The sequence below is a fragment of the Neofelis nebulosa genome, chromosome 15 (assembly GCF_028018385.1).
Source record: "Neofelis nebulosa isolate mNeoNeb1 chromosome 15, mNeoNeb1.pri, whole genome shotgun sequence".
Lineage (NCBI taxonomy): Eukaryota > Metazoa > Chordata > Mammalia > Carnivora > Felidae > Neofelis > Neofelis nebulosa.
The window spans coordinates 18,065,475-18,089,934 of NC_080796.1; the positions used below are offsets into that span (position 1 = coordinate 18,065,475).

At 45.2% G+C, this 24,460-nt stretch overlaps 1 long non-coding RNA gene across 2 annotated transcripts; it reads right to left on the reverse strand.

The window, feature by feature from the left end:
- Window positions 1-2,090: 2,090 nt before the first annotated feature.
- On the reverse strand, window positions 2,091-22,808 carry LOC131495663 (uncharacterized). 2 transcript variants are annotated; one of them, XR_009254055.1, is made up of 3 exons: window positions 22,700-22,808; window positions 21,958-22,193; window positions 2,091-3,860 (listed from the first exon to the last, which is right to left on the reverse strand). It is a non-coding gene; the product is annotated as an uncharacterized LOC131495663 (long non-coding RNA). The 2 variants fall into 2 exon arrangements; XR_009254054.1 differs by lacking the exon at window positions 2,091-3,860 and having other exon boundaries at window positions 21,098-22,193.
- Between the last annotated feature and the right edge of the window lie 1,652 nt (window positions 22,809-24,460).

The window sequence follows — 24,460 nt, forward strand, 5'->3', positions numbered from 1 at the left end:
TGAGTGCTCTTAAAACCATCACTACACACGTTTTCCATATTTAAGGACAATTGCTTCTGGAAAGAGATCTCCAAGATCATGTAGTCATCTTAAGAAAACATACAGGCGCTCACAAGGCAAATTTTCATTTTAAGGAACAAAACACGGCTGTGCTACTTGATATCTAATTTGGAACCTTATTATGTTAACAATTACGTGAGCGGAGTCTTTTCCAGGAATGTTTCCATTTGGTAATCCTAACCATTTCGTTCTGAATGACCTTTGGGCAAAGATAGGTATCGCAAGCTCATGAAGAGAGGCAATTCTGAGTAGTATGGGCAGGAATGAGTCATAGGCATCATTCATAAAGTAATTATGCACCTGCTGGTAAGGGTATTTCATCTCCAGTAAATATTGACATGCCCCTTCCACTCCATTGCAAGAGGAGGATTTATTGGAGTGTGTGTTGTACCAGACTTTTCACAAAAGTCTTCGTCTGGGGATAGTTTGTTTTCTAGAGTCAAACAAATACAAGTCACTGGGATTTATAGTCAAACCTGAGCTTCAGGTGGACAATAGAATTAAGTACAGTCTTGGATACGAGGGATAAGAAGAAATCAGAAAACGAAAAGCCATGGCTTCGAGCACAAGAACCAGGAAGGAAAATTTACCAATTTACCAGCTAGAACCCAGGGTGAAGGGAAGCATCTAGTCTCACAACAGAGGCCAGACGCAGAGTGATGGCAGGCTCGAAATCAATCACTTATAAGTACAATTGTTTGCAGGGAGGGTTGGGGAGGGGAGAGTGCCACTGAAAACACCCAGATTTTGTTCTCTAAAGGTCCAGTTGTTTGTTGACCCCTGTGAGTTGTCCTCGTTGTCTCATCTGCCGTGACCCCCACACCTCATTTCCTGTGACCCCCCCACACACCCATAGTCAATGCTCCCGTAAGAAATCTTACTTAGTTAATTCTCTTTTTATCCTGCTGAAGTACTTCCGTTGTTCAGGATGACTTTTGCATTCACATAGTCAAGGCCTCCAAATCAATTACTTGGCCTCACCATCACTAGGGCCTCTCCCTCTACCCGCTTAAACTACCTCCTCCCAAAGCCACACCTTGGACTCCCTATGCCATTCCTGATATCGTCAGTTCAGGCTGTCCAAATGCAGTCTCTGTCCTGTATCCCTCGTTCAATTACTCCCACTTCACCTGCTCAGGATCCTCACATGCCCTCCAGCCCTTTTTCCCTTTCAAAGACTCCTCTCGTCTACACATCGTCCCTCATTCAACCTGGAACCCACGTCCAACACTTGGGTCACTGTCTTGCCACAACTTTTGCTGCCTTAACCCTCTGTCTCTTCAATGTTCTCATAGGGTAAAAGCTTAACACTGAATTAACCCATATCCATTGTTAGTTAGCCTTGGGTAGCCTCCTTCCAGTCTCCCTCCTCACCTGCATCCCTCCTCATTATTGCCAGATGACCGTGCCTTTCACCTAGCGGAGAATACGAAAGCCATGAAGGGGAGACGACCTCAATTCTTTGCCCCGCCCCCTACGAGCTTACCTGCAGCCATCAGTGCCCGTTCTTGCGACCTCACTGCTTCTCCGAGGCAGAAGCTGTCTATTTCTTGTCGTCTGAGTACTTCCTCACCCATGCTCTGGGTCTCGTAGCTTCCAGCTCCCATTTATTTATTTAAAAATTTTTTAATGTTTATTGATGTTTTTTAGAGAGAGAGAGAGAGAGAAAGAGAGAGACAGACAGAGTGTGAGCAGAGAGAGAGAGACAGAGGGAGGCACAGAATCCAATGCGGGGCTTGAACTCACCAACCATGAGGTCATAACCTGAGCCAAACTCGGGCACTTAACCGACTGAGCCACCCAGGCGCCCCCTTCCAGCTCCCATTTAATTCTATTTTTCTCATAATTAAAAAAAAATTTAATTTAATAATTTTAAAAAGGAAGTAATTTCTTTAATTATATATACAGTGTCTCTCTTTAGAGTATGCAAAATCACCATGGCCCTTTTGAAAAATATGTCCTTTCTTTTGGCCAGTTTCTCCAAAGCACCCTTGAACAGCAGCGCTTCTTAAACACCTGAACCAATGCAGCTATTATTCCTGTTCTACTGATTAGGGAACTGGGTCTCAGACAGAGTCACGCAAATTTCTTAGCATTCCAAGTGACTGGCAAATTTGGGGTTGAAAACCAGGTCTGCCCATGCTGCTGTTTGTCTGTTTCCTTTTTGCTACTTTGCCTTGCTTGATTACCCTCCCCCAGCCAACAATGCATCTTTTTCCTGTTCCTATCTCCTTCTATCTGGAAAAGTCAAAGCACGGCTGGTAACAGTGGGAAGGAAGAAGCACTCACCGAGGCAAGGAACTTTTGTTCAAGTACTCGAAACAGAAGGAATTAGTAATACTCAAACGAATCTCATCCTGTCTTCTCCAGAAGGGATCTAAGGTGAGTGAATTGTGCCCTGAAGTGGAAATGTAACATGATGCCCTTGTCACATGCTTTCAGAGACGGGGCCGCGGGGAGCGGGACCGCATCGTGGCCCGGCACCTCGCGGATTAGCTTCGGATCTTAACCAGCAAATGGAAGTCACGGATCCCAAGACAAATACCAGCCGCATACAGAGCTACACTACACTACGAATCAGGTGTTCCGGTGAGGGCGCACACGCTCGATGACTGGGTATCGGGGATCTGTTACAGAGTAAACCCTGTACTACGAAGGGAGATCATTACGGTTCCTTCTCAAAGTCGTGAAGTTTTTCAACAAACCATGATATCAAAGAGAGAACTGAAAATCCACGTGAGCATACCGCTCTGTGTACAGTTCATACAGTGGTGTTTCAAAGATACGTTAATCCGATCATCTGCTTTGGCAAATCTTGTAAAAAGAAGGTGTAAATCTGACAAAAGAAGATGTGAAAGGGCACATAAAGTGATGAGCTGAAAAGATATTATAAGTAATTCAACACAGACTGCAACAACACAGAGAACAAAATACACTGCCGCAAGGTTTTTAAGTATCTAGGCACTTGTTAAAATACAGATTACCAGGCTCAAAAGAGCGAAGGGCAGCAAGCTTTTCTGTAAAAAAGTCATAGAGTAAATAATTTAGGCTTTGTGGCGATATTTCGTCTCTGCAAGAGATATGCACATCTGTTTTTGTGGCAAAGATGCGGCCACACAAATTACGTAAAAGAATCGGCCTGGCTGTGTTCCGATAAATTAATTTCTAACAACAGCGAGCATTCAACGAAAGCTAAAACTAGTGGCCAAAACTTTGACAAGAAACAGGGTATTTACCTAATCTCAAAGTAGACTCCCCCCAAATCCACGTTAAGTACTTAAAACATATTTGTTAACTTCACGGTGGAGAAGCCTGGAAGGAACGACGTTAGCCAAGTGGTAAAACCAGCATCGCCGGGAATAATGTGCCACCTGAATGATGCGCTGACACGAACACGGTGTCATTTCTGAGACGCTGCGGCCAAAGATGCAAAATCTGAATCTAATCACGAGATAAAACCCAAAACACGAGGTCTTCTCCGGAGTAAAGGGTTTGGACGCAGCAGACGTACAAGTTCATGAAAGAGAAGGAAAAGCCTGAGGAACTGGCCCAGGTCAAGCGACTAAAGAGATAGGGCAAGGAAATCCAATGCACGATCGTTGACTGGATCCGAGACCTTGAAAGGAACACTATAGGGGCTATCAGCAAAATCTGTATGGATTGCACGGTAGCATTGAACACTTTCCTGATTTTCATGGTTGTATGGTGATTATGGAGGAGAGGGTTCTTGTCTTTAGGAAGTACATACTGAAGCATTAAGGTAGAATAGGACAACAGAGCTTTCGTTGACTCTCGAACCGCTGAAAAAAATAAAAAAAAACACGTATAACTACAGGGAATTAGAGGATGATAAATCAATGCGGTGAAACATTAATAATTGAAGGATCTGGGGAAAGAGTATATGGGGAAATGGTTCTTCACATCATTTTTGCCACTTTTCTATAAGCTCAAAATTATTACAAATAAAAAGTTAAAGGAACGGCAGGGGGAAAAAATGCCCAAACCTCTGGGAGTACGTGGAAAGGACTTGAAAGCAATGAGAGACCGGTGTGACCAACTCATGCAGGGGGCAGAGTGTCAACTCCTCAGAAATTTCCAGCTGACTTTGAACAGAAGCATCTTATCTTCCAACGTTTTCGATGAAGGAGAAAACCAAAACAAAACTGAGCGTAGCCAAATAGAAAATGCGAATGAAACCATGGTATACTTCAACATCCCCCAAATAATTCCATCAATGCTAAAGAATCTACACGGATCAAATTTATAAGCATGGGTTATAAAACAATCGTGTGCCACTGTGGTGATGTGTGCCTTACCAATGGTTAAGAGACGCCACCAGATTTAAATTTAAACCAAAATGTCGTGACTAACTCTTGGTTGCCATAGGGCAAATCTAGATTATGCTGGTCCCTGGATTTAGGTAACTTGGAGATTCCTCTCTGGGAAAAACAAGATAAACTTACAAGTAAAATTAGGTACAACAGTAGATAGTTCTTACAAAAGAGAAGATAAATCATAACAAATTACAAATTTAGAAAAAAAATGGGCGAGTACAATAATCCAATAAATAATGTAATATTTTTATTAATTAGATGCCCGACATGATTTCTCAAACATTTTCCTAGATTTTGTGGCTACTTATTCTTTGATCATGTTTTTATATCACAAAATTCTGGAATATCGTAGTCTACACGGAAAAAGGAAGGAGATCGTGCTAGTGAGGGGTCCAGAATCATAAGCTTCATTAGCTACAAATAAATCCACCTCTGCCTGACAATCTTTCTCAGGGATGTTGCAGTGCGTGCGGAGAACATCAAAAAGATGATGTCTCAGCTGACAAAGGCCTAGGTAAAAATTAGAAGTCCAGAAGCTCTACGTAACCCACTAAGTAGGCTGACCCCTGAAGCGTTTTATGGATTATATAATGTGAACGGTTAAATAATAAGCTTTGGTAATGATGGCACCTGGTGTTTATTTATGTATAAGAATGACATGGGATTAAAAGCCTATTGCTAAAGAAAAGCCTGGAAATGCTCTTTCAAAAAGCATAAACGAAAGTTCTAAGGGGCGCCCAGGTGGCTCAGTTGGTTGAGTGTCAGACTTGGGCTCAGGTCATGACGTCACGGTTGCCTGAGTTCGAGCCCCACATTGCATTCTTTGCTGTCAGCACAGAGTCCGCTTCAGATCCTCTGTCCCCTCGCCCTCCGCCCCTCCCCTGTTTGCACTGTCTCTCTCAAAAATAAATAGACATTAAAAAAATATTTTAAAATTCTAAGTGATTAGACAGCATGGTGCCATGGTTTACTTGACCACCCCTTGAGTGTGTGTGTGTGTGTGTGTGTGTGTGTGTGATACATAAAATATTTGTGTATCTTATAATCAAGGGCCTCTTGGGTTCACCAACAGAGTGGGTATTTATTTTGCTTTCTCGCCTGTTATGAGGAAGTCTATCTGGCTCACAGGCCAAAGAAGGTAGGACAACTAAAACAAAACATTTACAACAAATGAAAACTTACGGTGATTTAAAACCCACTAGGTTGTGGGCAGGGTTGGGTCCAAGTGGATCAGTTACGGGAAGTCCCAGTAGGATCCCGGTGGCAAAATGGAACAGAAGGAAGCGGGAGATGATGGAGCCAGAGAATGCTCTTGAACTAATGTCCTCGTAAAGCTATAAAGTGCAGAAACCAATTCCAGAGCAGGGCAGGGAGGCCAAGAGTGAAAGCAGGTGGAACTTGGCGGGCCACCAAGAGCCGGTCCCTTGGTGAAAGTCCACGCGGCTCCTGCCTTGCTGTCCTGTCTCCTGATGGGGTTCCAGGAACACGGCCGGTAATCATCTACCACATCAGGAGCAGTGGAAGGAGTCACACCCGTTTCATCAGGAAAGCCAAAACCAAGGCGTGAAAAGCAGCTTCACATGACGGGACAAACAGCCATGCAGGAAAGGGAGCAAATTTATGCCACACGGTTCACGCAGCAAAATGAGAACCGACATGGGGCAGTTACAAGGAGACGGATTCTGAGCACGGGAAGCGTGGACGCTACTAGAAGCATTTGCCTGTGTTCATCTGGAACGGTGCCTGGGTCATTCCAAATTGTCGGTAATATTGGATCTGGCAGAGGGGAGCTGGACTGAAGCCTGCCACCATACAAGAGGTGAATTAAGTGCTCTTTTCCTACTTTCGGCGAGTCTCGGATTATTTTAGGTATCAGTTCAGTTTTCCTTGATGTCGGATCCCCTACCTTATTTTTGGCTAGTTTCATCTCGATGGTGGCGAGGCTGAACCTCCAGCCACGGCAAACGGAGGGCTTGTAAGGTACCACGATGCTTGAAGTGAGACACCAGATATATGGAGCGATAAATCCCGCTGGACCACGAAAGTATGGAATAAAAACTGAAATCTATTTCGCTTATTTGTTTATTTATTTTTTTTGATCTTCCTTCAGATTTTCCACCTCACCGAAAAGTGGCATTTGCTCTTTTTTTTTTTTTTTTTTCCAGTTTGCAAGAACTTAGAGAATTCAGCAGTCCCAGCTCAGTCCCCCATTAGGAGGGCTCCCTCAGCCTCGGCCACATGACACACGACCTTCTGTTTATTCCACTGCAGTTAATTCAGAGTCACAAAGTGCAGGAGTTGGTGATGTGTGCAGTGGGGGAGCCACACCAAGTGTATGCCCAAAGAATAAAAACCACGTCAGTGGTCGTAATTACGCTGCTTAGGGAAATGCGTAGACAGGCAGGTGTCCTGGATAACAGGATGTACTTCTCCGCTAGGAAACTCTGTTTCTGACGAAGACGTGAAAACATTTTGCTCTGAGGTTTCTCAAGGAACCTCAAGAAATAGAATGTAGAACCGGATCCCCTGAAAAGGACTAAGCGTAGTAACAATTACCGGGCAACAGCCAGGTGGCATCATCCCTACCAGACATTTTGACATGCTTACCGAATTGAATCCTCCCAAAGCCAAGTTCACTAGAGAGTAAGCAGCAGAATTACAGGCTGAACTCAGTTCCTTGTGATTCCAGATCCATTGCCTTCCAACTCTATGAAGCTGCTCGACACATTAAGCGATACTTGTGCGCGGACAAATTCGCCTTTAGCAACGCATGCTGAATTTTCTTCCCCGAGCCTAATGGCCCATCAGATGTCTGATGTGGCTGTTGCGTGAGGTTACGCAGCCGCACTGGCTAGCGGAAGTTCAAGAGTAAGCCCTTAATGCAACTGGCAGCAATTGACTGATGGTGCCAGAGCTGCGAGTGTTACGAACTTCTCAAAAAGAAAGCTGGGAGCAACTGACATTCTCAGTCTGGAAATGGTGGAGACGGCAGGTCGACTCTAGTGCGACTTTATTGCACACTGGCACGTGGGCCTTGCCCACGTGATCTGCAGGCTGAAGCCTGCGCGTGTACACATGTATACATGTCTTACGTGTTGAAAGAGCCAATCGAGGAAGTGCAATCCCATCAGAGAAGCTGGGACGGACATTGAAGACAGAGCTAAGGGAACCTAGGACTGCTCCAGAAGTCCTAGGCGTGGGTCAATGGACCTTCTGATGGTGGAGGATTTGGATATTAAACTGTCAAAGGGAAATGGACATTATGAATGAAGAAAAGAGATTCCAGAGATGCATACGAGCCATCTTCAACGTCAGAGAGACTCACTGTTCCAGCTTCTGGAAATAAAACAAGGCCAAGTGATTAGATGCTATCAAGATCTCTCTTTTAGCCCATAGAAGAAACAACTTTCTACAAATCAGACTCAACTGAAGATGGAATGAGTTTTGTGGGGAGGTAGGGAGATCTTTGTTAATGGAGAGGTCATTCCACTCAGTAAAACACACACACACACACACACACACACGCTTGCTTGCACTTAACCAGCCAGATGGCCATTGCCATGGGTCCTATGAAGATATCACAGAATTCTTGTGTCCTATGATGCTCCCTTAGTGCCTCCCATCTTTCTCCATAGGAAAGATCTAAAGTATTTGTTCCATGTTCTCAAAGTTCTCTTTCCTGACTTTTCTCTCCTTAGAAGATGCCTCTTTAATGTTGATGGTCGCTTCCCCAATTTGAGTCAAATCATGCTTTTTTACAATTATCCTATTTGGGAGTGTCATTGCTCCCATATTTATAACCCTGTTGCCCTCTACCCTTTACCACCTTGTCAATGGCTCACCTTCCAACCCATGAGATTTGTTGGTTTCTTTAACAGCAGAGGGAGAGTAAAGTACAGAGATCAAAAGAGAGGTCAAGATGAAATACCCATCCCTACCAATTACATACTGTTCTGTTTGAATTGGTGTCTCCCCCATCCCTTGATTTACACAGTCTCAGCTTCCAGGGAACACTGCCTTTGCTTTTTCGGGTCCATCATATGTTCTCTGCATTGGCATTCTTAGGCTGGCTCATCTGGCCTCCATTGTCGTTCCTGGCAGTTGGTTTTGGTTGCATTACCACTTTTGTATTCAAGGAACCATGGAATTTCAGAGCTGGAAGAGATCCCAGATATAATTTCACCAATTTTTTCATTTTCTAGATGGAAAACTAGAGCTCCTAGAGGTGAAATGATTTGCTCAAGGTCATAGAATTAGCAGAACTGGAACCAGTTATTCAGTGGTATCAGCTTGACTTCCCCGTCACAGGGAGGTTGTCCATTTTCAGGTAATGACCACTGATGACAACTGACCTACCCTGACACCTTCCATCTGACCATTACTGGAGCCCCAAGCAGCCAGGCCATGGCTAGTTAATCTCTCAAAATGTGGTAGGGAAAAAAAAAACACTATACAGGCTTCTCTTCACAAAGACAATCACTCCTTTTGACTTAGAAATCTTTGTATGGAGACATCAGTTCAATAAGAAAGCTAGTCAGTTGTGCTTTTGGCAATATACGTGTGTGTGTGTGTGTGTGTGTGAGAGAGAGAGAGAGAGAGAGAGAGAGAGCATGTGAAAGAAAGGAGGGAGAGATTTAAACAAAAGATCCGTGTGAACCCAAAATCAAGTGACATAAAGCAATACAAATGCTAAAAAGAAGGCATTTTTCTTGTCCTGTGCCACCACCTGAGTTAAAGATTCGGGGGTTTTACCTATTTAAAAAGAAGTATAGATTTGAACAAAACCTATTTATTTTCTAAATCTGAAACAGAATGAAGCCGGGATGTCAAAAATCCCAAACCAAATCTGTGCCATACATTTGTATCTTTCATTTTATTTGAGTTCTTAATCCGTATTAAATTATTGCAGATGGCACAGATATTGTCATCCTATAAACATCAACTTGTCTAGAGACCAACAGGCCCACAGCCCATCTGGTAGAAGAAAAGAAACTAATATTTACTGAGCACCAATTAAGTGTTAAACTCTGCTATTCGTGACCTCGTGTCAATGCCCATGACAATCCTGAGAGCTAAGTATTATTATTCCCTTTGTTTTTAATAAGTGAGGGAACTGAGGTCATATACCTTATCCATGGTAGAGCCAGAATTTAGGTGCATATCTGGTTAATCTGTTTCTTTACACCACACCACCTGTTTTCAAAGAGACTCTGGAAGACCAACCATAACCACATTCACGGGGACATTCACGGGGTAGGAGTGTTTCCCCCATGAGAAAGTGGGACGCAAGAGGGAAAGGGCTCTGTGGAAAGGAGGAGAATGTTCCAGTGACTCAGTAGCCTAAGCAGAGGAAGCATCTCCCATGGTACAGAGGAAAGGGGCCAGGTAGTCTGCTCCAGGCAAGCAGAGGCTGAGCCAGGGTCTACTTGTCAATCCTCACCTTGAACCTTCCTTAGGAACTGGCCAGGGGCAACGCAGGCCAGGGATAGTTTGAGAGAAGGGACAGCAGTTTCCTTCAAAGCCCTGGATCTGCTGCATCAGTGCAGGGGGCACAGCCAGGGCTCCCCAAACTTATAAACTAGAAGCATTATCTATGGCCACCCAAATCTCATACTACTCCAGTCCAAATGTCCCTGTGCACCTGGTGTGCCAGCAGAGATAGGTCTCAGGAACTGTTATTTTTTTTTTTTTAATTCAAGTCGTTTTCTAGGGACTATAACCTGTAAAGTTGTAGAAACAATGATAGCCAGCCTTCTTCCCTCCACCAAATCTACCCAGATTCATAATTCCAGAGTTAGAAGGGATGTTTACATTTTTTTCTTATTTTTTCCTCCCTTTATATATCCTTATCCCTCCTTTTCCTCAATTTTAAATTATTTTTGAAGTATTTACTGTGTGGCATGTGATGAATAAACTCAAAGAAAGACAGGGAACCCACCAGAGAGGAGCCATGGAGATAGGACATAATTATATAAGTAAATAACTAGTATTTGTATGAGACTCCTACTATCTACACATTAGGTCTTTTTTTTTTTTTTTGCCTGTTTTCAATATTTGTCACTTTCTCTCAAACCCTATTTGTATATTCATCTCTTTTTTATTTATTTTTTTTTTTTGCCTTCTCTTAGTCTATAAAAATATAAATCAGAATAGTGGTTGCCTTTGGTGAGTAGTGGGGTATTGAGTGGAAAAGGAATTTTCTGGAATGGTAGGAATATTCTATATCTTGATCTTGGCAATGCTGCATGGTATAGCCCTTTGTCCAAATTCGTTGAACTATATACTTGAGAGTTGGGTGTCTTATAATATATATAATATACCTCAGTGCATGTGTGTGTGTAACCACCCATGGTCTGAGCTGCTTTTCACCTTGATAACAACCCATTCTAGAAAGGCTGTAAGGTGTGCTTGGGCACAGATAAGTAGTGACATTAGGATGACCAGCTCATCCTGGTGTGCCCAGAACTTTTCCAGTTTTCACACGGAGAGTCTTGTGCCCCAAGAATCCCCTCAGTCCCGGGCAAACCAAAATGGTTAGTCACCCCAGGTAACATCCTTGAGGCTCCTGATGCCCTTGGAATTGGGGCTACCCTTTAATTGGGGCTTAGTTCTTTCATTACCCACAGTATCTTGAAATGATTATTGATCTTTTTGTATGATTATGAAAGTAACACAAACTCACAGTAGAAAATTCATAAAGAAGAAGAATCACCAAAAATAGCTCCCATTATGCTGTATAAATAGCTCTGCACTATGTTTTTTCACATAGTAATATATGATGAAAATTGCTCTTATCGCTAAAAAAAAAAAGCCTTTAAAATGTGGTCTTCAGTGACTGTGTGAATAAATGTACCATAATTTTCACCATTCCTCTAGTTGAATTTGGTTTCATTCCCCCAACCCCAGCTTATCCCTACCTTAAATATAATGGTTGACATTCTTGTATATAAATCTTCTCTGTAATATGTTGGGCATTGTCTTTTGACCTCCACCTTGGACCTGCCTTCCCCTCTTAGGGTGACCAGCTGTCTTGGTTTGCCTGGTTCTGAGAAGTTTCCTAAGATGCAGGACATTCAGTGCCCAAATTAGGAGAGTCCCAGGAACACCATGACAGTTGGTCACTTATCTTTGAGGTCACGGGCATCTTTGTGGCGTCAGCATTAAGGCATATCAATGGCTTCTAGTTCTGAGCTTCACATCGGGGACCACACATTATCTAGAGCAGTGGCCCTCCCACTGCCCACAGAAAGAGTGCACCTGTCAGCTCCGGGCAGACTTGAGAAGGGGTGCTAGTGTGAACGGGGAGAGTAGAGGAGGGCCAAGCAGGCAGAATTCTAGGACTGCAACTTTTGCTTCCATGTCAGCAGCTCGACTTGTAGTCATTTTACTCACACATTATCTCTAACCCTCCCAAGGGCCTTGCAAAATGGGTATTCTCAGTCTTAATCTAAACAATAAATAAGCTCAGAAAGGTCGAGTGACCACATAAGCCCACAAGTAAAGCTCCTAGAATTCAAGAGTAGGTTTCCTGAGCGCCAAAGCCAGAGGATTTTCCAGTATCTGGTGCTGCCTTGATAGAGCACCCCATCACTCCCCCCACTATATTCTGTGTTAGGAGATGGGGTGCGCCAGTGTTTCAGGGCCACTGTGGTTCTCTAGCTTAAGATCTGAGCACTCCGTCTCTTCGGGGCAGAGTTTCAAATGACGAAGCACAAGCTCTTCAGGAGTCTGGAGCCATTGTAAAATGGCACCCCAAAGCTTGGGGCACCGTCCAGCTGGAAGGCAGAGGCAATTCAAGGATGCATCAGAGGGAAACTGAGCCAAATTATTCTCCTTAAGTTTGGTCTGATGGGATAACTCGATCTTATGGGTCACTCAACCCATAGGTTGAGTGGTTAACCTCAGGGTGGTTAAAAAGGAATATCACGCAATGTGGTGTGGGGATAGGAAAAATCTGAAACAGAGTGGAGGCCGGCCTTATGAAAAGTGACTACAGGAAAGGCAGTAGGAGGTCCAGGCACAGGGCCCCAAAGGGGCACAGTAACACTATTTGTTGAATTCCAGAAACTAACCACATCCAACTACTCCAGGTTGCAGGCACGGTAGAGTCACGGCAAGAGGTCAGGCCACAACGGTGGCACCGTACTGTGTAGAAGATCTGTCCGTGCCCAGGGCCAGCCTCAAGCTGGAGCTATGGGGGAGCCACGAAACCACAGAGGGAACTGGTGTGAACTAGATCCACGACTCAAGAAATCGGGCTGGTTTTCAAAGACAAGGAAGAGAACATCCACGAAAGCCCAGGTTTGTGGGTAAGGCTAATGCAGCAGGCCATGTGCCATGGCTGTGTAAGGGACCACATATGTGTCCCGACTCACCACACAGAGCCAGGGGCTGGGTGTCAGGGCAGCAGATTTGTGAAGGTAACAGCGGTGCCCAGAAATTTTGGCTGGGCCACCTGAATGTGGGCCTTAGAGCAAGACTTCATTTACTAGACAGTGCACGAGGAGAGAGGAAGCCAAGGAAGAGGGGCTGGGGTTCAGGACTCGATACTGTGAGGTTGGCTCAGATGCCACAGGGGGGAATGTGCCATGAGATGAGCCTGTGCGTGGCCGTCACCAAGGAGGCAGCTCCAGTGCTGGACAGAGGCAGCCATCTTTGTCCAGGTAGGACCCGCGCCTCAGGCTAACCCACTTCTCCGCGAATGTTGCTTCCATTACAGAAGAGAAAGATGCCGAAAGCCAAAACTTCCAACAAAAGTTCCTAAAGGAAAATAAAGTAAAAGGTTGTCTTCACCAACCCCCCAGTCCCACTCCACGTATGTAATCGACAAAATCAATTGAGTGTGTATTTTTCTATGTATTTTTTCACACATTTTAGCAAAAATATGATAACTCTATATTCATCATGTTCTGCGATTTGATTTTCTCTTTTAATGTGCCAGGCACGTCTTTTTTTGTATCAGTACATTGAAAACTAGTTCCTCAATGTTACTTGATGCACTGATTTTCATAGTATAGATATAAAAATTTACGTAACCATGTCCCCAATTAAGAACCATTCTGATTTTTAAAGTTTTCAAAACTCATACCAACCCCAGCATGACTTTCAAGTTAATAACTCAAGTTAACCCCAGCATTATTTCTAGTCATCATTGTGCATCAGTTTGGCATGGCCACTCTAAGGCAGACAGCAAAATATCTGTTTCCCCACCTACGTGGGTTTAAAAATGAGGATGGATTAATTAACAAAGAATGTAGTCCAAACAGAGAGGAAAGGGTGAGGCTGGAAGGAAGGAGGAAGAGACAAAGAGTACAGGTGCTCTGAGTATTGTCACAGACATATTTATTACACTTGGAAGTGGTTTATTACAATGGAAAACGCATGGATCTGAGGCGAGTCAGGAGACTTAGGGCTTGGGTTTCTTGCTATCCCAAACCAACGTCTCTGTTAACACAAATCTCATTTCAATAGCTGTTGAAATGTGGTGAACTGTGGCGATTCTCTGGGCTGGAATACCTATGTTTACCTATGAAGGTAAACTAAAATTTAGCTCTGTGTGTGTGTGTGTGTGTGTGTGCGCGTGTACGTGCACATGTATACAGGTATGAGCATGTAGGGACCTGCCCGTGTCTATGGAAAAGAAAGAGAGAAGAATGAGACCATAAAAGCATTAAAGAGAAAGACATTAACAAGCAAAAAATTACTGCAAAGTACATATTTCATAACCTAAACTCGAGATCCTGGTTCTTATGTAATCGGTATATCCGATGCTCAGAGAAAATGGGTCTGTAGATAGCTATGTTCATGTTGTAATTCAAGTTACTAAATATTATCCATCTTTCTTAAGTGTTGGCTGGACTGTTGACAGGCGGGTAACCTAACCCTTATATGTGAATATTGTCAGACTTAGGGATCTTCTCTCCCATTTTATGGGAACTGAGAGGCTTTAAAAATTAGCAATGAGGAATCTACTTTTAACACTGTGTTTAAAGCTTTCCAATAGAAGGATAAGGTTAATGAAGACAGTCTAAGTGAAAAGGAGATTATCACTTGATCCTTCAGAGTATATGTTTGGAATGAAGTTTCACTGATGCAAAAAGGTTGAGATGTCAGGAAGAAAACACATTTCTTTCCAATCCATTGTCTACAAAACCATTGTTCTTAAGCACTGCTACTCTATTCCCCCTTTGACTGTCATACTGAAGGATTGTGTTTCTATCCGGTTATTTTTTTCGGTGTAATAATATATGAGATATAATGGAGTGAGGAACTTGGAGCCAGTGATGATACTGGTGAGAAACTTGCAAGGAGTTTACTGTTTACTGGGTTTCCAGAACAGGCTGCACAGTTCGCTGAAGTGCCAGCCTTAGCGTAAATGTATTCCAGAACCTTCAGTCTAGCTGCTTGGCCGCCCTGTTTCCCTCATGGCCCCACTCAACCCCACACACATTTGCCTCCTTTCTTTTTTTGTTGTTAACTTTTTAAAATGTTTATTTATTTTTGAGGGAGTGAGAGAGACAGAGTATGAGCAGGGGAGGGGTGGGGAGAGAGGGAGACACAGAATCCAAAGCAGGCTCCAGGCTCTGAGCTGTCAGCACAGGGCCTGATGCGGGGCTTGAACTCATGAACTGCGAGATCATGACCTGAGCCGAAGTCAGACGCTTAACCCACTGAGGCACCCAGGTGCCCCACCTTTACATCCTTTCTTTCCTTGCTTTTCTTCTTCCCCTTAGTCATTCTCTCCTTCCTTCCTCCATCACTTCCTTCACCCATTCATTCATTCTGTTGACCCAGTGAATTTTGAAGGGAGTACCTGCTGTATCCCAGATCCTTGGGTGACACTGGGGGTTCCAAGGTGGATGAGCGTGATCCCCACTTTCCAGGCTTTCCCATTCTCATCTTCCACCTCTGCTTTACCCCCTTTTGTTTGTCTGGGCTTTTGACCCCCTTCTTTCCACCTTGTTGTCTAAATTCAGTGGACTCCTAAACGGGAACCCTCTTGCACTGTTGGTGGGAATGCAAACTGGTGCAGCCGCTCTGGAAAACGGTGTGGAGGTTCCTCAAAAAATTAAAAATAGATCTACCTTATGACCCAGCAATAGCACTGCTAGGAATTTACCCAAGGGATACGGGAGTGCTGATGCATAGGGGCTCTTACACCCCAGTGTTTATAGCAGCACTTTCAACAATAGCCAAATTATGGAAAGAGCCTAAATGTCCCTTAACTGATAAATGGGTAAAGAAGATGTGGTTTACGTATGCAATGGAAAACTACTTGGCAATGAGAAAGAATGAAATATGGCCTTTGGTAGCAACATGGATGGAACTGGAGAGTGTTATGCTAAGTGAAATAAGTCAGGCAGAGAAAAACAGATAACCATATGTTTTCACTCTTATGTGGATGCTGAGAAACTTAACAGAAGACCCTGGGGGAGGGAGGGAGCCAAACCATAAGAGACTCTTAGAAACTGAGAATAAACTGAGGGTTGATGGGGGTGAGAGGGAGGAGAAAGTGGGTGATGGGCATTGAGGAGGGCACCTGTTGGGATGAGCACTGGGTGTTGTCTGGAAACCAATTGGACAATAAATTTCGTATTAAAAAAATACAAAATAAATAAATTCAGTGGACTCCTGTTCTCATCTTCAAACCCTTCAAACTGGTTCTCAAATGACCCGTAAAAGTGTGTAACAGAAACTGGTACCAACGTTTTGCCACAGGTATCGGTTTCCTGTTGTCGCCGGAACAAATTACCACAAACTTAATGGCTTAAAACAATACAAATGTATTATCTCACAGTTGTGCATTTTGGAAGTTTGATTTCTGTCTCATTGGCCTAAAATCAAGGTATCAGAAGGGATTTCCTTTAGGGATTCGCTCTAGGGGAGAATCCACGTCCTTTCCTTGTCCAGCTTCTAGAGGCTTCTCACCTCCTTCATCCCACGACCCTTTCCTTCGAATTGAAAGCCAACAATGGCGCATCTACTCCTCACATAAGATCGCTCCTCTGACCTTTCTGTCCTCCTCTTCCTCCGTTTAATGGTCCCAGTGATTATATTGAGCATACCCAGATAATCCAGGATAATCTCTTTTTTAAGGTGAGGGATTTGGCAGCTTTCATTCTATCTGTACCCTCAACTACCCGAAGCCATGTAACCTAATATATTCACAGGTTCTGGGATTAAGATATGAGCATTTGCGGGGTGAGGACATTATTCTGCCCATCACCCCTCACCCTAGGAGCGTTTTCAGTATAACAGGTACCAAAGTTTCAAGCTACCAGGACAAAATTCCCCCAATTTCTGGTCTTGGCCAAAGGCAAAGGGAAGATGTTGGGGGCATTAAAGCTTCATCTGAAAGGGACATAAAGTTTTGGGGTCAGACAGGTCGAAGAGGAAATCCCAGATTCTGCGACTTACGAGCTTTGTAGCCTTGGGAAGCCCACCTTCATGTCTTCATTCTTAATTTGAGAATATCGGTGGCAGTGTTTTCACACGGCTGTATTGAGATCATCTAATCTGAGAAAAAAAAGGCTGGGCTTATAGGGGCCTGAGGGATGTTTCCTCTCTCTAAATCACTAGACCCCACATCCCTTAGGTCGTAGACCACCTTGGTTGAGAGCCACTCTCATTAATACCTACTCAACCAGCCACCCAACATGCCTTCACAGCACTACAGGGACCCTCGGGTGGAAATCGGCCCCACGCCTTCTTCAAGGAGAAGAAGCAAGTCTGTGTGTGAGCACACGAAAAGTTACACAGTAACAGAAGACCGTTGGTCATCAACACGGAAGTCCTAAAACCCACTGGGACTGGTTCTGCCATAGAGGGTTAAGGGAAAGGATTATGAGCAGGGCTTGGAAAAAGAAGGGCTAGATCTGGGCAGACTGTGAGGACGGGGCGTTTGTTCTGGGGAAACCCTTTGGAGCGTGCCCCCAGTGCCCTTCGAAGGTCTTATTTTCTCGCAGCTCAAGACTTGGCAATGAGACACAAGCACACCACCCGCAAACACTGCCGTCTCCCACCTCCTCCCGTCCGACAGCCAACCTCCTTGCCAGGCCCCTCTCTCCTCCTTCCCGTATCTCAGCACGACACAAACCAGCCTTCCTTTCTCCTGAAGATGGTTTAGAAGCAGTGCCCCATAATTACAGCAATCTTAGCTCCTTTGAATTCACCAAAATTACCCCTTTTCTTTCTATCAGCGCCGTGGCTACGCGACAGGCATTATTGGGAAGCTTTGTGTACTGGCGCAATGTTGTCTTTTTAAAGTGACATCTGTTCACATAGACTAATGTTCCTATCTGACTGACTCACTTGGCAGGAACATGTCCACAGGCCAACGTGAATGGGTGCGGGCTGCAGGAAGAGGGAAGCATTTGGAAAGGATATTTTTTGGGTTTTTTAGACTAAGGGTATGACTATTTCACTTCCTACAGAAGGGAAGTGAATGTCACTTGTAACAGTAGTGAGGCCTAAATGTCTCCTGATGTCTGAAATGTACCGTGATTTAAGATGGAGATAATGGTCGGGCTTCTCAAACACATTTTCATGGCCCTGGGGATTCTCAGCCACCTTTCTTTGTTTCCCGATGGTTCCTCAGGTCGTCTCTCCTCCAACTCGGCTCTCCTTCAGTGAGCATCTTGGAGGCTGCTCTGAGATTCCATGGGTGCACCTTTCTGCGTTCAAAGTCTGTGATCTCATGGGTCCGGTGGCCTTCCCGTCCTTGGAGTTCGTCTTCAAATGGTACCGAGGAGTCAGAAGAGCACACGTTTCTCTATCAGCCTCCATTTACCCATTACTCAGGCCGTTCATGGAGAACCTCCTATGGCCACAAGGTTGGGTAAGTCAGAGCTCTGTCTTCAAAAAGCTCACAGTCTCGTAGGGCCTTGACTGCGCACGGGAAGCTCCAGGATGGGCTAAGAGGGGGCTTAGGTAAGGCTTTTCTGAAGCAGTGACTCCTGAGTAGGATGCAAAATGTTCATCTTTGCTTACAAACTTCCAACGTGTCTCGGTGGCTGTTTCATAATCTCCCAACTCTCCTGCCTGGATTTCTAGGCCCTCCCTCATCTGATCCCCCTGGACAGACACATCCCATCTCCCTTCCTACCACCATGAATCACCTGCTCCCGTTGGGTTAGCGTAGCCCCTTGTTTCCCCTATACCCCCCCACTTATTCTTGACTCTGGGTCTTTGCTCATGTTTTCTGCCTAAAATAAATCCTCCACTAATAACATCCCACCAGCTCTCAGACCTTTGGCACGTCAGGGACTAGCCCGTTGCCTAACCATGAAATTTCCTCCCCCGCACAAGATATTCTAGAGCTCCTCCCATAGTACTTAAGCTATAAGTACAACTTAGATGATGCATGTGAAAAAATAATAGCTGAAGACTTGGAAAACACAATGCAGGCCTAAGTTATTGCCATTACCTTTAACTGGTAGGAGAACTTTGGATGCCTTCGCTAACAGTGGGTGTATTTCTGTAGGCAAGTTGGTTCATCAGCTATGAAATAGGAAAAACCATCACAAGATTGTTATAAAGATTAATGGAATATGTTGACACGCATACAAATGTCTGCCTTGTGGTAGGAATGTTGATAGTCGTAGGGGTGTTGTTTTTTTCTCAGAGAGGATTTGTTCTTTTACAGTCCAGTAGACCGTGATAGGTGTGTGTTTGGGGATGGGAGAAGCAGAAAATTGTCTTATAAAGGAAAGGTTGATCATGACTGATAAAATTAAACATCCTTCAGAGCTCTGCAACTTTCATCTCAAAAATTGGAGAAGAATTATAATATTGTAAAGGGTTGATGACTCCTCATTTCCTGTGTCACCACTTCTTGGCAAGAAGACAATGGCTTGGCCTCGACACTCCCTTAGAGACTAAGGGATCATTGTTCTCTGGACAGTATTTATCAGAAATAAAGGCGCTCACTGGCTGAGGGAAGTAGAGATGAAAGAGAGGGGTGGGGTGGCAGCTGCCCTTTCTGGAAGGTAGTGACTTTGTGACCTTTAGAATTAAAAGGTTCTCCAGTATATTGCTTGGATCTCCAGCATATTGCCAGTATATTGATGGCTTGGAGCCATCAACACAGAATAGCGGTTGTAAACTTGAGTGATCTTACCCGCAACCCCCACCCACACACCACCGATGGGCATCTGACAACGTCTGGAGACATTCGGGGTTGTCATCACTTGAGTAGGACTGGGGAGGGGTCCTACGGCAGCTCGTGGGTAGAGGCCAAGAATGCAGCTAAACGTCTTACAGTTCACGACGCAGTACCCCAGTTAAGAATTATCCAGCCCAACGTCAATAGTGTTGAGGCGGAGAAGCCTGCATTAGAAGCAGTTGTAATCATAGCCTTGGGTTCCACTAATCCTCTGCCGAGAAATCTGTGCCCCAAACCACTTCTCCCCTTGTGTCTCCCCTAGACCCAGGATCCAGAAATATCCAGTTGGAGTTAATTAATGGAGATTGGTCAGCCAACCCTGAAGATTCAGCACAAATGTCACTTCCTTTACGAACTTCCCTTTAGATAGAGTGGTACCCCCTCCTATACTGGCCAGCGTTTGACCATTTTACTTACAACTGGGGGGGGGTTTCATACAAGGAATTCATTCTAGGTGATAGAGAGCTGAAAAAATAAACAGGGTGGTGAAGCAACCCAGAGATGAACAATAGCAAGAAGTTACTATCACCCGAGGGCTGGAAAGATGCAGAAAGGAGGCAGCGTTACTAGAGTCCGTGGGCCAGTGGGGGCTGGAGTTGTGGACAGACACAGTCATCGTTGGAGTCACTGCATGAGACAGAAACAGGAGGGAAGCAATACCTCCCTTTCTCCTGCCTACCAGTCTCCCACCAGCGTTTCCCACCGACTGAATCGAGGTGAAAGACGGCTGGCAAAGGAACCCGGGAGAGGCAGCCTGCAAGGGTCAGCCCTTTGACAAAAGAGACGCGGGCAGGAAAAAGAGGAGGAACGGATCTAAGGTCAAGGACACCCACGAGCAACACAGCACCCAGTGTACTTTGGATCTGCATCTTCCGTGGCGCTGATTAGCGTTTCATAGTTACTGTTTGAGTATTATTCCCTTCTCTCCCCTCTCTTCCTATGGGATGGAATGATAGTAGGAACCGGAACGGCCACATTCAATCACAAGATGAATGATGCGGCTTGGGGATGTCAAAGCAGCAGGACAGGATCCGAAATGGCTATGGAAGTACAGCTGCTCACCTTGACTTCTCCATGAGAGAGAAATGAACTTGCACTGTGATGAATCCATGCCTAGTATTACTTTGGAACTACCTGTTACGGCAGCTGAAGCAAAATTCTAAATAACCCCCTTTCCTATGGGTTTTGATATCTAAAGCAGGTCAGAGACTCTATCTCATTCTTTCTTTTTTTTTTTTTTTAATTTTTTTAAATGTTTATTTTTGGGAGGCAGAGAGGGATCGAGTGTGAGCCGGGGAGGGACAGAGAGAGAGGGAGGCACAGAATCCCAAGCAGGCTCCAGGCTCTGAGCTGTCAGCACAGAGCCAGACGCGGGGCTCGAACCCACGCACCGTGAGACCGTGACCTGAGCTGAAGTCAGGCGCTTATCCGACGGAGCCACCCAGGCGCCCCTCTGTCTCACTCTTTCGTTCTCCATCTGGAAACTGACAAGAACAGAAGGCAATGCCATGGCAACGTGAGGTTTCTCAAATCACCTTGCTTCTGCAGATATTTCATTTTTTTTATTCCCATATCCCAAAAGAAAATTTCAATCAGTAATCAACAGTGTCAGTAGAGAGGGGCGTGCTCAAGTCCACGAAGGTCCCGGGAGTGCCGGGGGCTGACTTCTGGTCCGTGGTCAGTTTATCCTCTGTCCTGTCGACCAGTTCGGCCAAGGACACAGAGAGCCATTCTCTCCATTTGGCAAGGGCAGGGGCCCATTCTGAGAGGTGCCACAGATGGGGGAAAGGGGGAGATCGGGGAGACTTGGAGGGAGACTTTCGATCCCTTTCCAACCCATCACAAATAAGCATACCATAGAAGTTAGGGGAAAAAAAAAAAAAAAACTGTTCTCAGATTCAAGTGCAATTTCCATGCAAGCCTCCTGGCCTGCCACCCTTTTCCAACTAAATTACTATCCCGAGTACTTCCTACACAGAGAGACTGGCACCGCCATTCCCGAAGAGTGTGGGTTAACCGCCCCCTCACCTCCCCCCGCCGACCCAGCCCTGCAGTAATCTATTCCACTTCCATGCAGTGTGCATGAGATTTCACATAGACAGCAGGGCAGAATAAGTGATTCTGCCCGCCTGGAAATAAATGATTGGCTGTCTAAGTAGACACCAAATATAGCTATTGACAGCGCTTCACATAAACCCTCCTTCCTCCTCCTTCCGTTTCCTGTTTCTCCTCCTTCCTCTTTTATTTCTCTTTCTCTGCGCCTCTCCAGCGCCCACCCCTACCCCCCACCCCTTTGAACGATGGGGGGGGGGCTTTCTATGGCTTTTAACTTCACCCCGAGGGGTTTCTTGTTCTTCCTGCCCTAATCTAGCAGAAGTCAAAGATGTAGGCAGTACCCACCTTTTGCAACGGACTCTCTGCTAGGCTTTCTTATAATTAGCCCGGTGGCCTGGGAGGATTGGGTCATCGGGGGCGTCGGGGCCCTTCCAGTACCGCCTCTGGGTCAGGCTGGCAACTGGCTTCCTGGCCTGCTTTATCCATACGCGGGATGCTTGGCTCTTTCTGTCATCAGAGATGGAGTCTGCCCCGGGGACACACCTGCATGTCGTTCGTGGAGGTGAACCATCTGTCCTCACCTGCTGCGGAAACAGTTTGTAAACTGTTTCTTTCGAGGGTGTCCAGGCCTAATCTTTCCCCCTCCAGAAAACAAAACCCGTCGTGGAAAATCTTAGCCCTAACTCGGAATTTTGGAATTCTGAGGTCAGGTTTCTGAAATTCCTCTCTCTCTCTCTCTCTCTTTGCAATACAATCTGCCAAACGTGTTGTCATGTTTCTGGGCCCTGAGCTCTGTCTCAGTTATGCGTTTGGCCTTCTTCCTATTGACACCAGCATCGGTGGTGATGACACAGCTCCAGGACAAGGATGTCCTATTAGGAGCAGATATAATTCTTCCCTGAAAGGGGTGTTTAAAATTGTCCCACACGGAATAAGTAGGGACAAAAGCCAGTTAACCAACCACATAATGAGTGTCCTGGACCAACTGGAGAGGAAAGTCCATGAATGCGTTCTAGAATGGCCTCCTGTGTGGGGCAGGAGATATTTTAGAATATTCTAGAAATTTTAGAAATATTTAGAAACTCACCAATGAATAGTAGGTCCTAAAGCTCCCGTAGAGGGTTAAGGCAGCTAGCATGGACCTCCCAGCCAAGTCACTTTCTTGGGCTTATTTGTTCTTTATTGTTTAAACTAGACCGAAGCGGGGCGCCTGGGTGGCGCAGTCGGTTAAGCGGCCGACTTCAGCCAGGTCACGATCTCGCGGTCCGTGAGTTCGAGCCCCGCGTCGGGCTCTGTGCTGACAGCTCGGAGCCTGGAGCCTGTTTCCAATTCTGTGTCTCCCTCTCTCTGCCCCTCCCCTGTTCATGCTCTGTCTCTCTCTGTCCCAAAAATAAATAAAAAACGTTGAAAAAAAAAAATTAAAAAAAAAAATAAATAAACTAGACCGAAGGGAAGCTACAGAGCTAGGAAACACTTCACACCAGGTACATCTGCTTCTCATGCCTGGCTGAAGAATCCGTCTTAATTTCCTTGGAAGGGTTGGGTACCTGCTGAGAAAGGAAAGAGCGATAAGGACAGGGCACGAAAACTGGGGAATCTGAAAATTTAGTTCAGCTTCAAGTTCCTCGCCTTTGAGGCTGTCCACAATAATTGTCAAAATAATTTGGGCGTTCCTTGAAAGTGGGTTTTTATGCACACACACACACACACACACACACACATCTCTAAATCAATTACTCAATTACACAGTTTAAACTGGAATCATGAATTCTATCTGCTGGGGGTTCGATTATCTATTGCTACACAATAAACCATCCCCAAATGCAGTGGCTCACGACAGCAGCCATCTTGTTTCCTCTCATGGGTCTGTGGCCAACTGGGCTCACTGGGCAGTTCTCATCCATTTGCAGTCATCATAGCAGCAAGGCTGGTATTATCTGGAGGCTTGGCTGGAATTGCTAGGAGAGCTGGGTCTCTCTCCCTCTCCCTTAACTCCAAGTCTCTTCTTTATGTGACCTCTCTGCAGGTGGTCTCCAGCAGGAAAGCCAGGATCCTTTCATGGCACATGGCTTCCAAAAGGGAAGGTTCCAACAGAGAAGAAGCAGAAACTACCAGTCTCCCTAAAGGGTAGGCCTGGAACTGGGGCAGAGCTCTGTGAATTAACACAAGTCCAGGCCAGCCCAGATACAATGTTGGGGGGTGGGGGGCTTCACAAGAGCCTCCTCGGATGCCAGCTATCACAGTTCAGTTCTCCAATGTGCCAAAATCTCCTAAACTTTACAAATATTATAAATCGCACACAGGTACAGGTTCTTGTGACAAGGAATGTTAGTGCTTACGACAGTCTGAGTTCTCCCTGCCTTCCCTGGGCACACAGCAAAAATACATTTTCCAGCCTTCCTGGAAATTAGGTTTAGCCATGTCAATGAGTTTTGTCCAACGGAATGCACGTGGAAATGGCAGGCCCCACGTCTAGGTCTGGCTTGTCCAAATGTCCCACTAGGGTTAGTATCTATTGTTGATTCTTACCTGAATCAGTCCTTACTAGGATGGTTGCCAAATGATGGGCTCCCGACCCCAGCCGTCTCTCCAGCCAGCGCTCAGCATCACTGTAAGCGAGAGCGCTCCCTTCCCGTCATTTATTTGTTTATCTATTTATTATCAATATGAGCTCATGAGTGCCCTTGATTGTTCTGGTGTTCAACTTGTCCCAGATCTGGTCAGTGGGAGCCATTTCAATGTGGATACTGTACCTTTTTCTGTGTGTTTCAATCTCCTTACTCTCTGATGTAACAAAATATTCCAGGCTGATTTTCTGCCTACTCTATCCCAGCCCTGGGACTTGCTG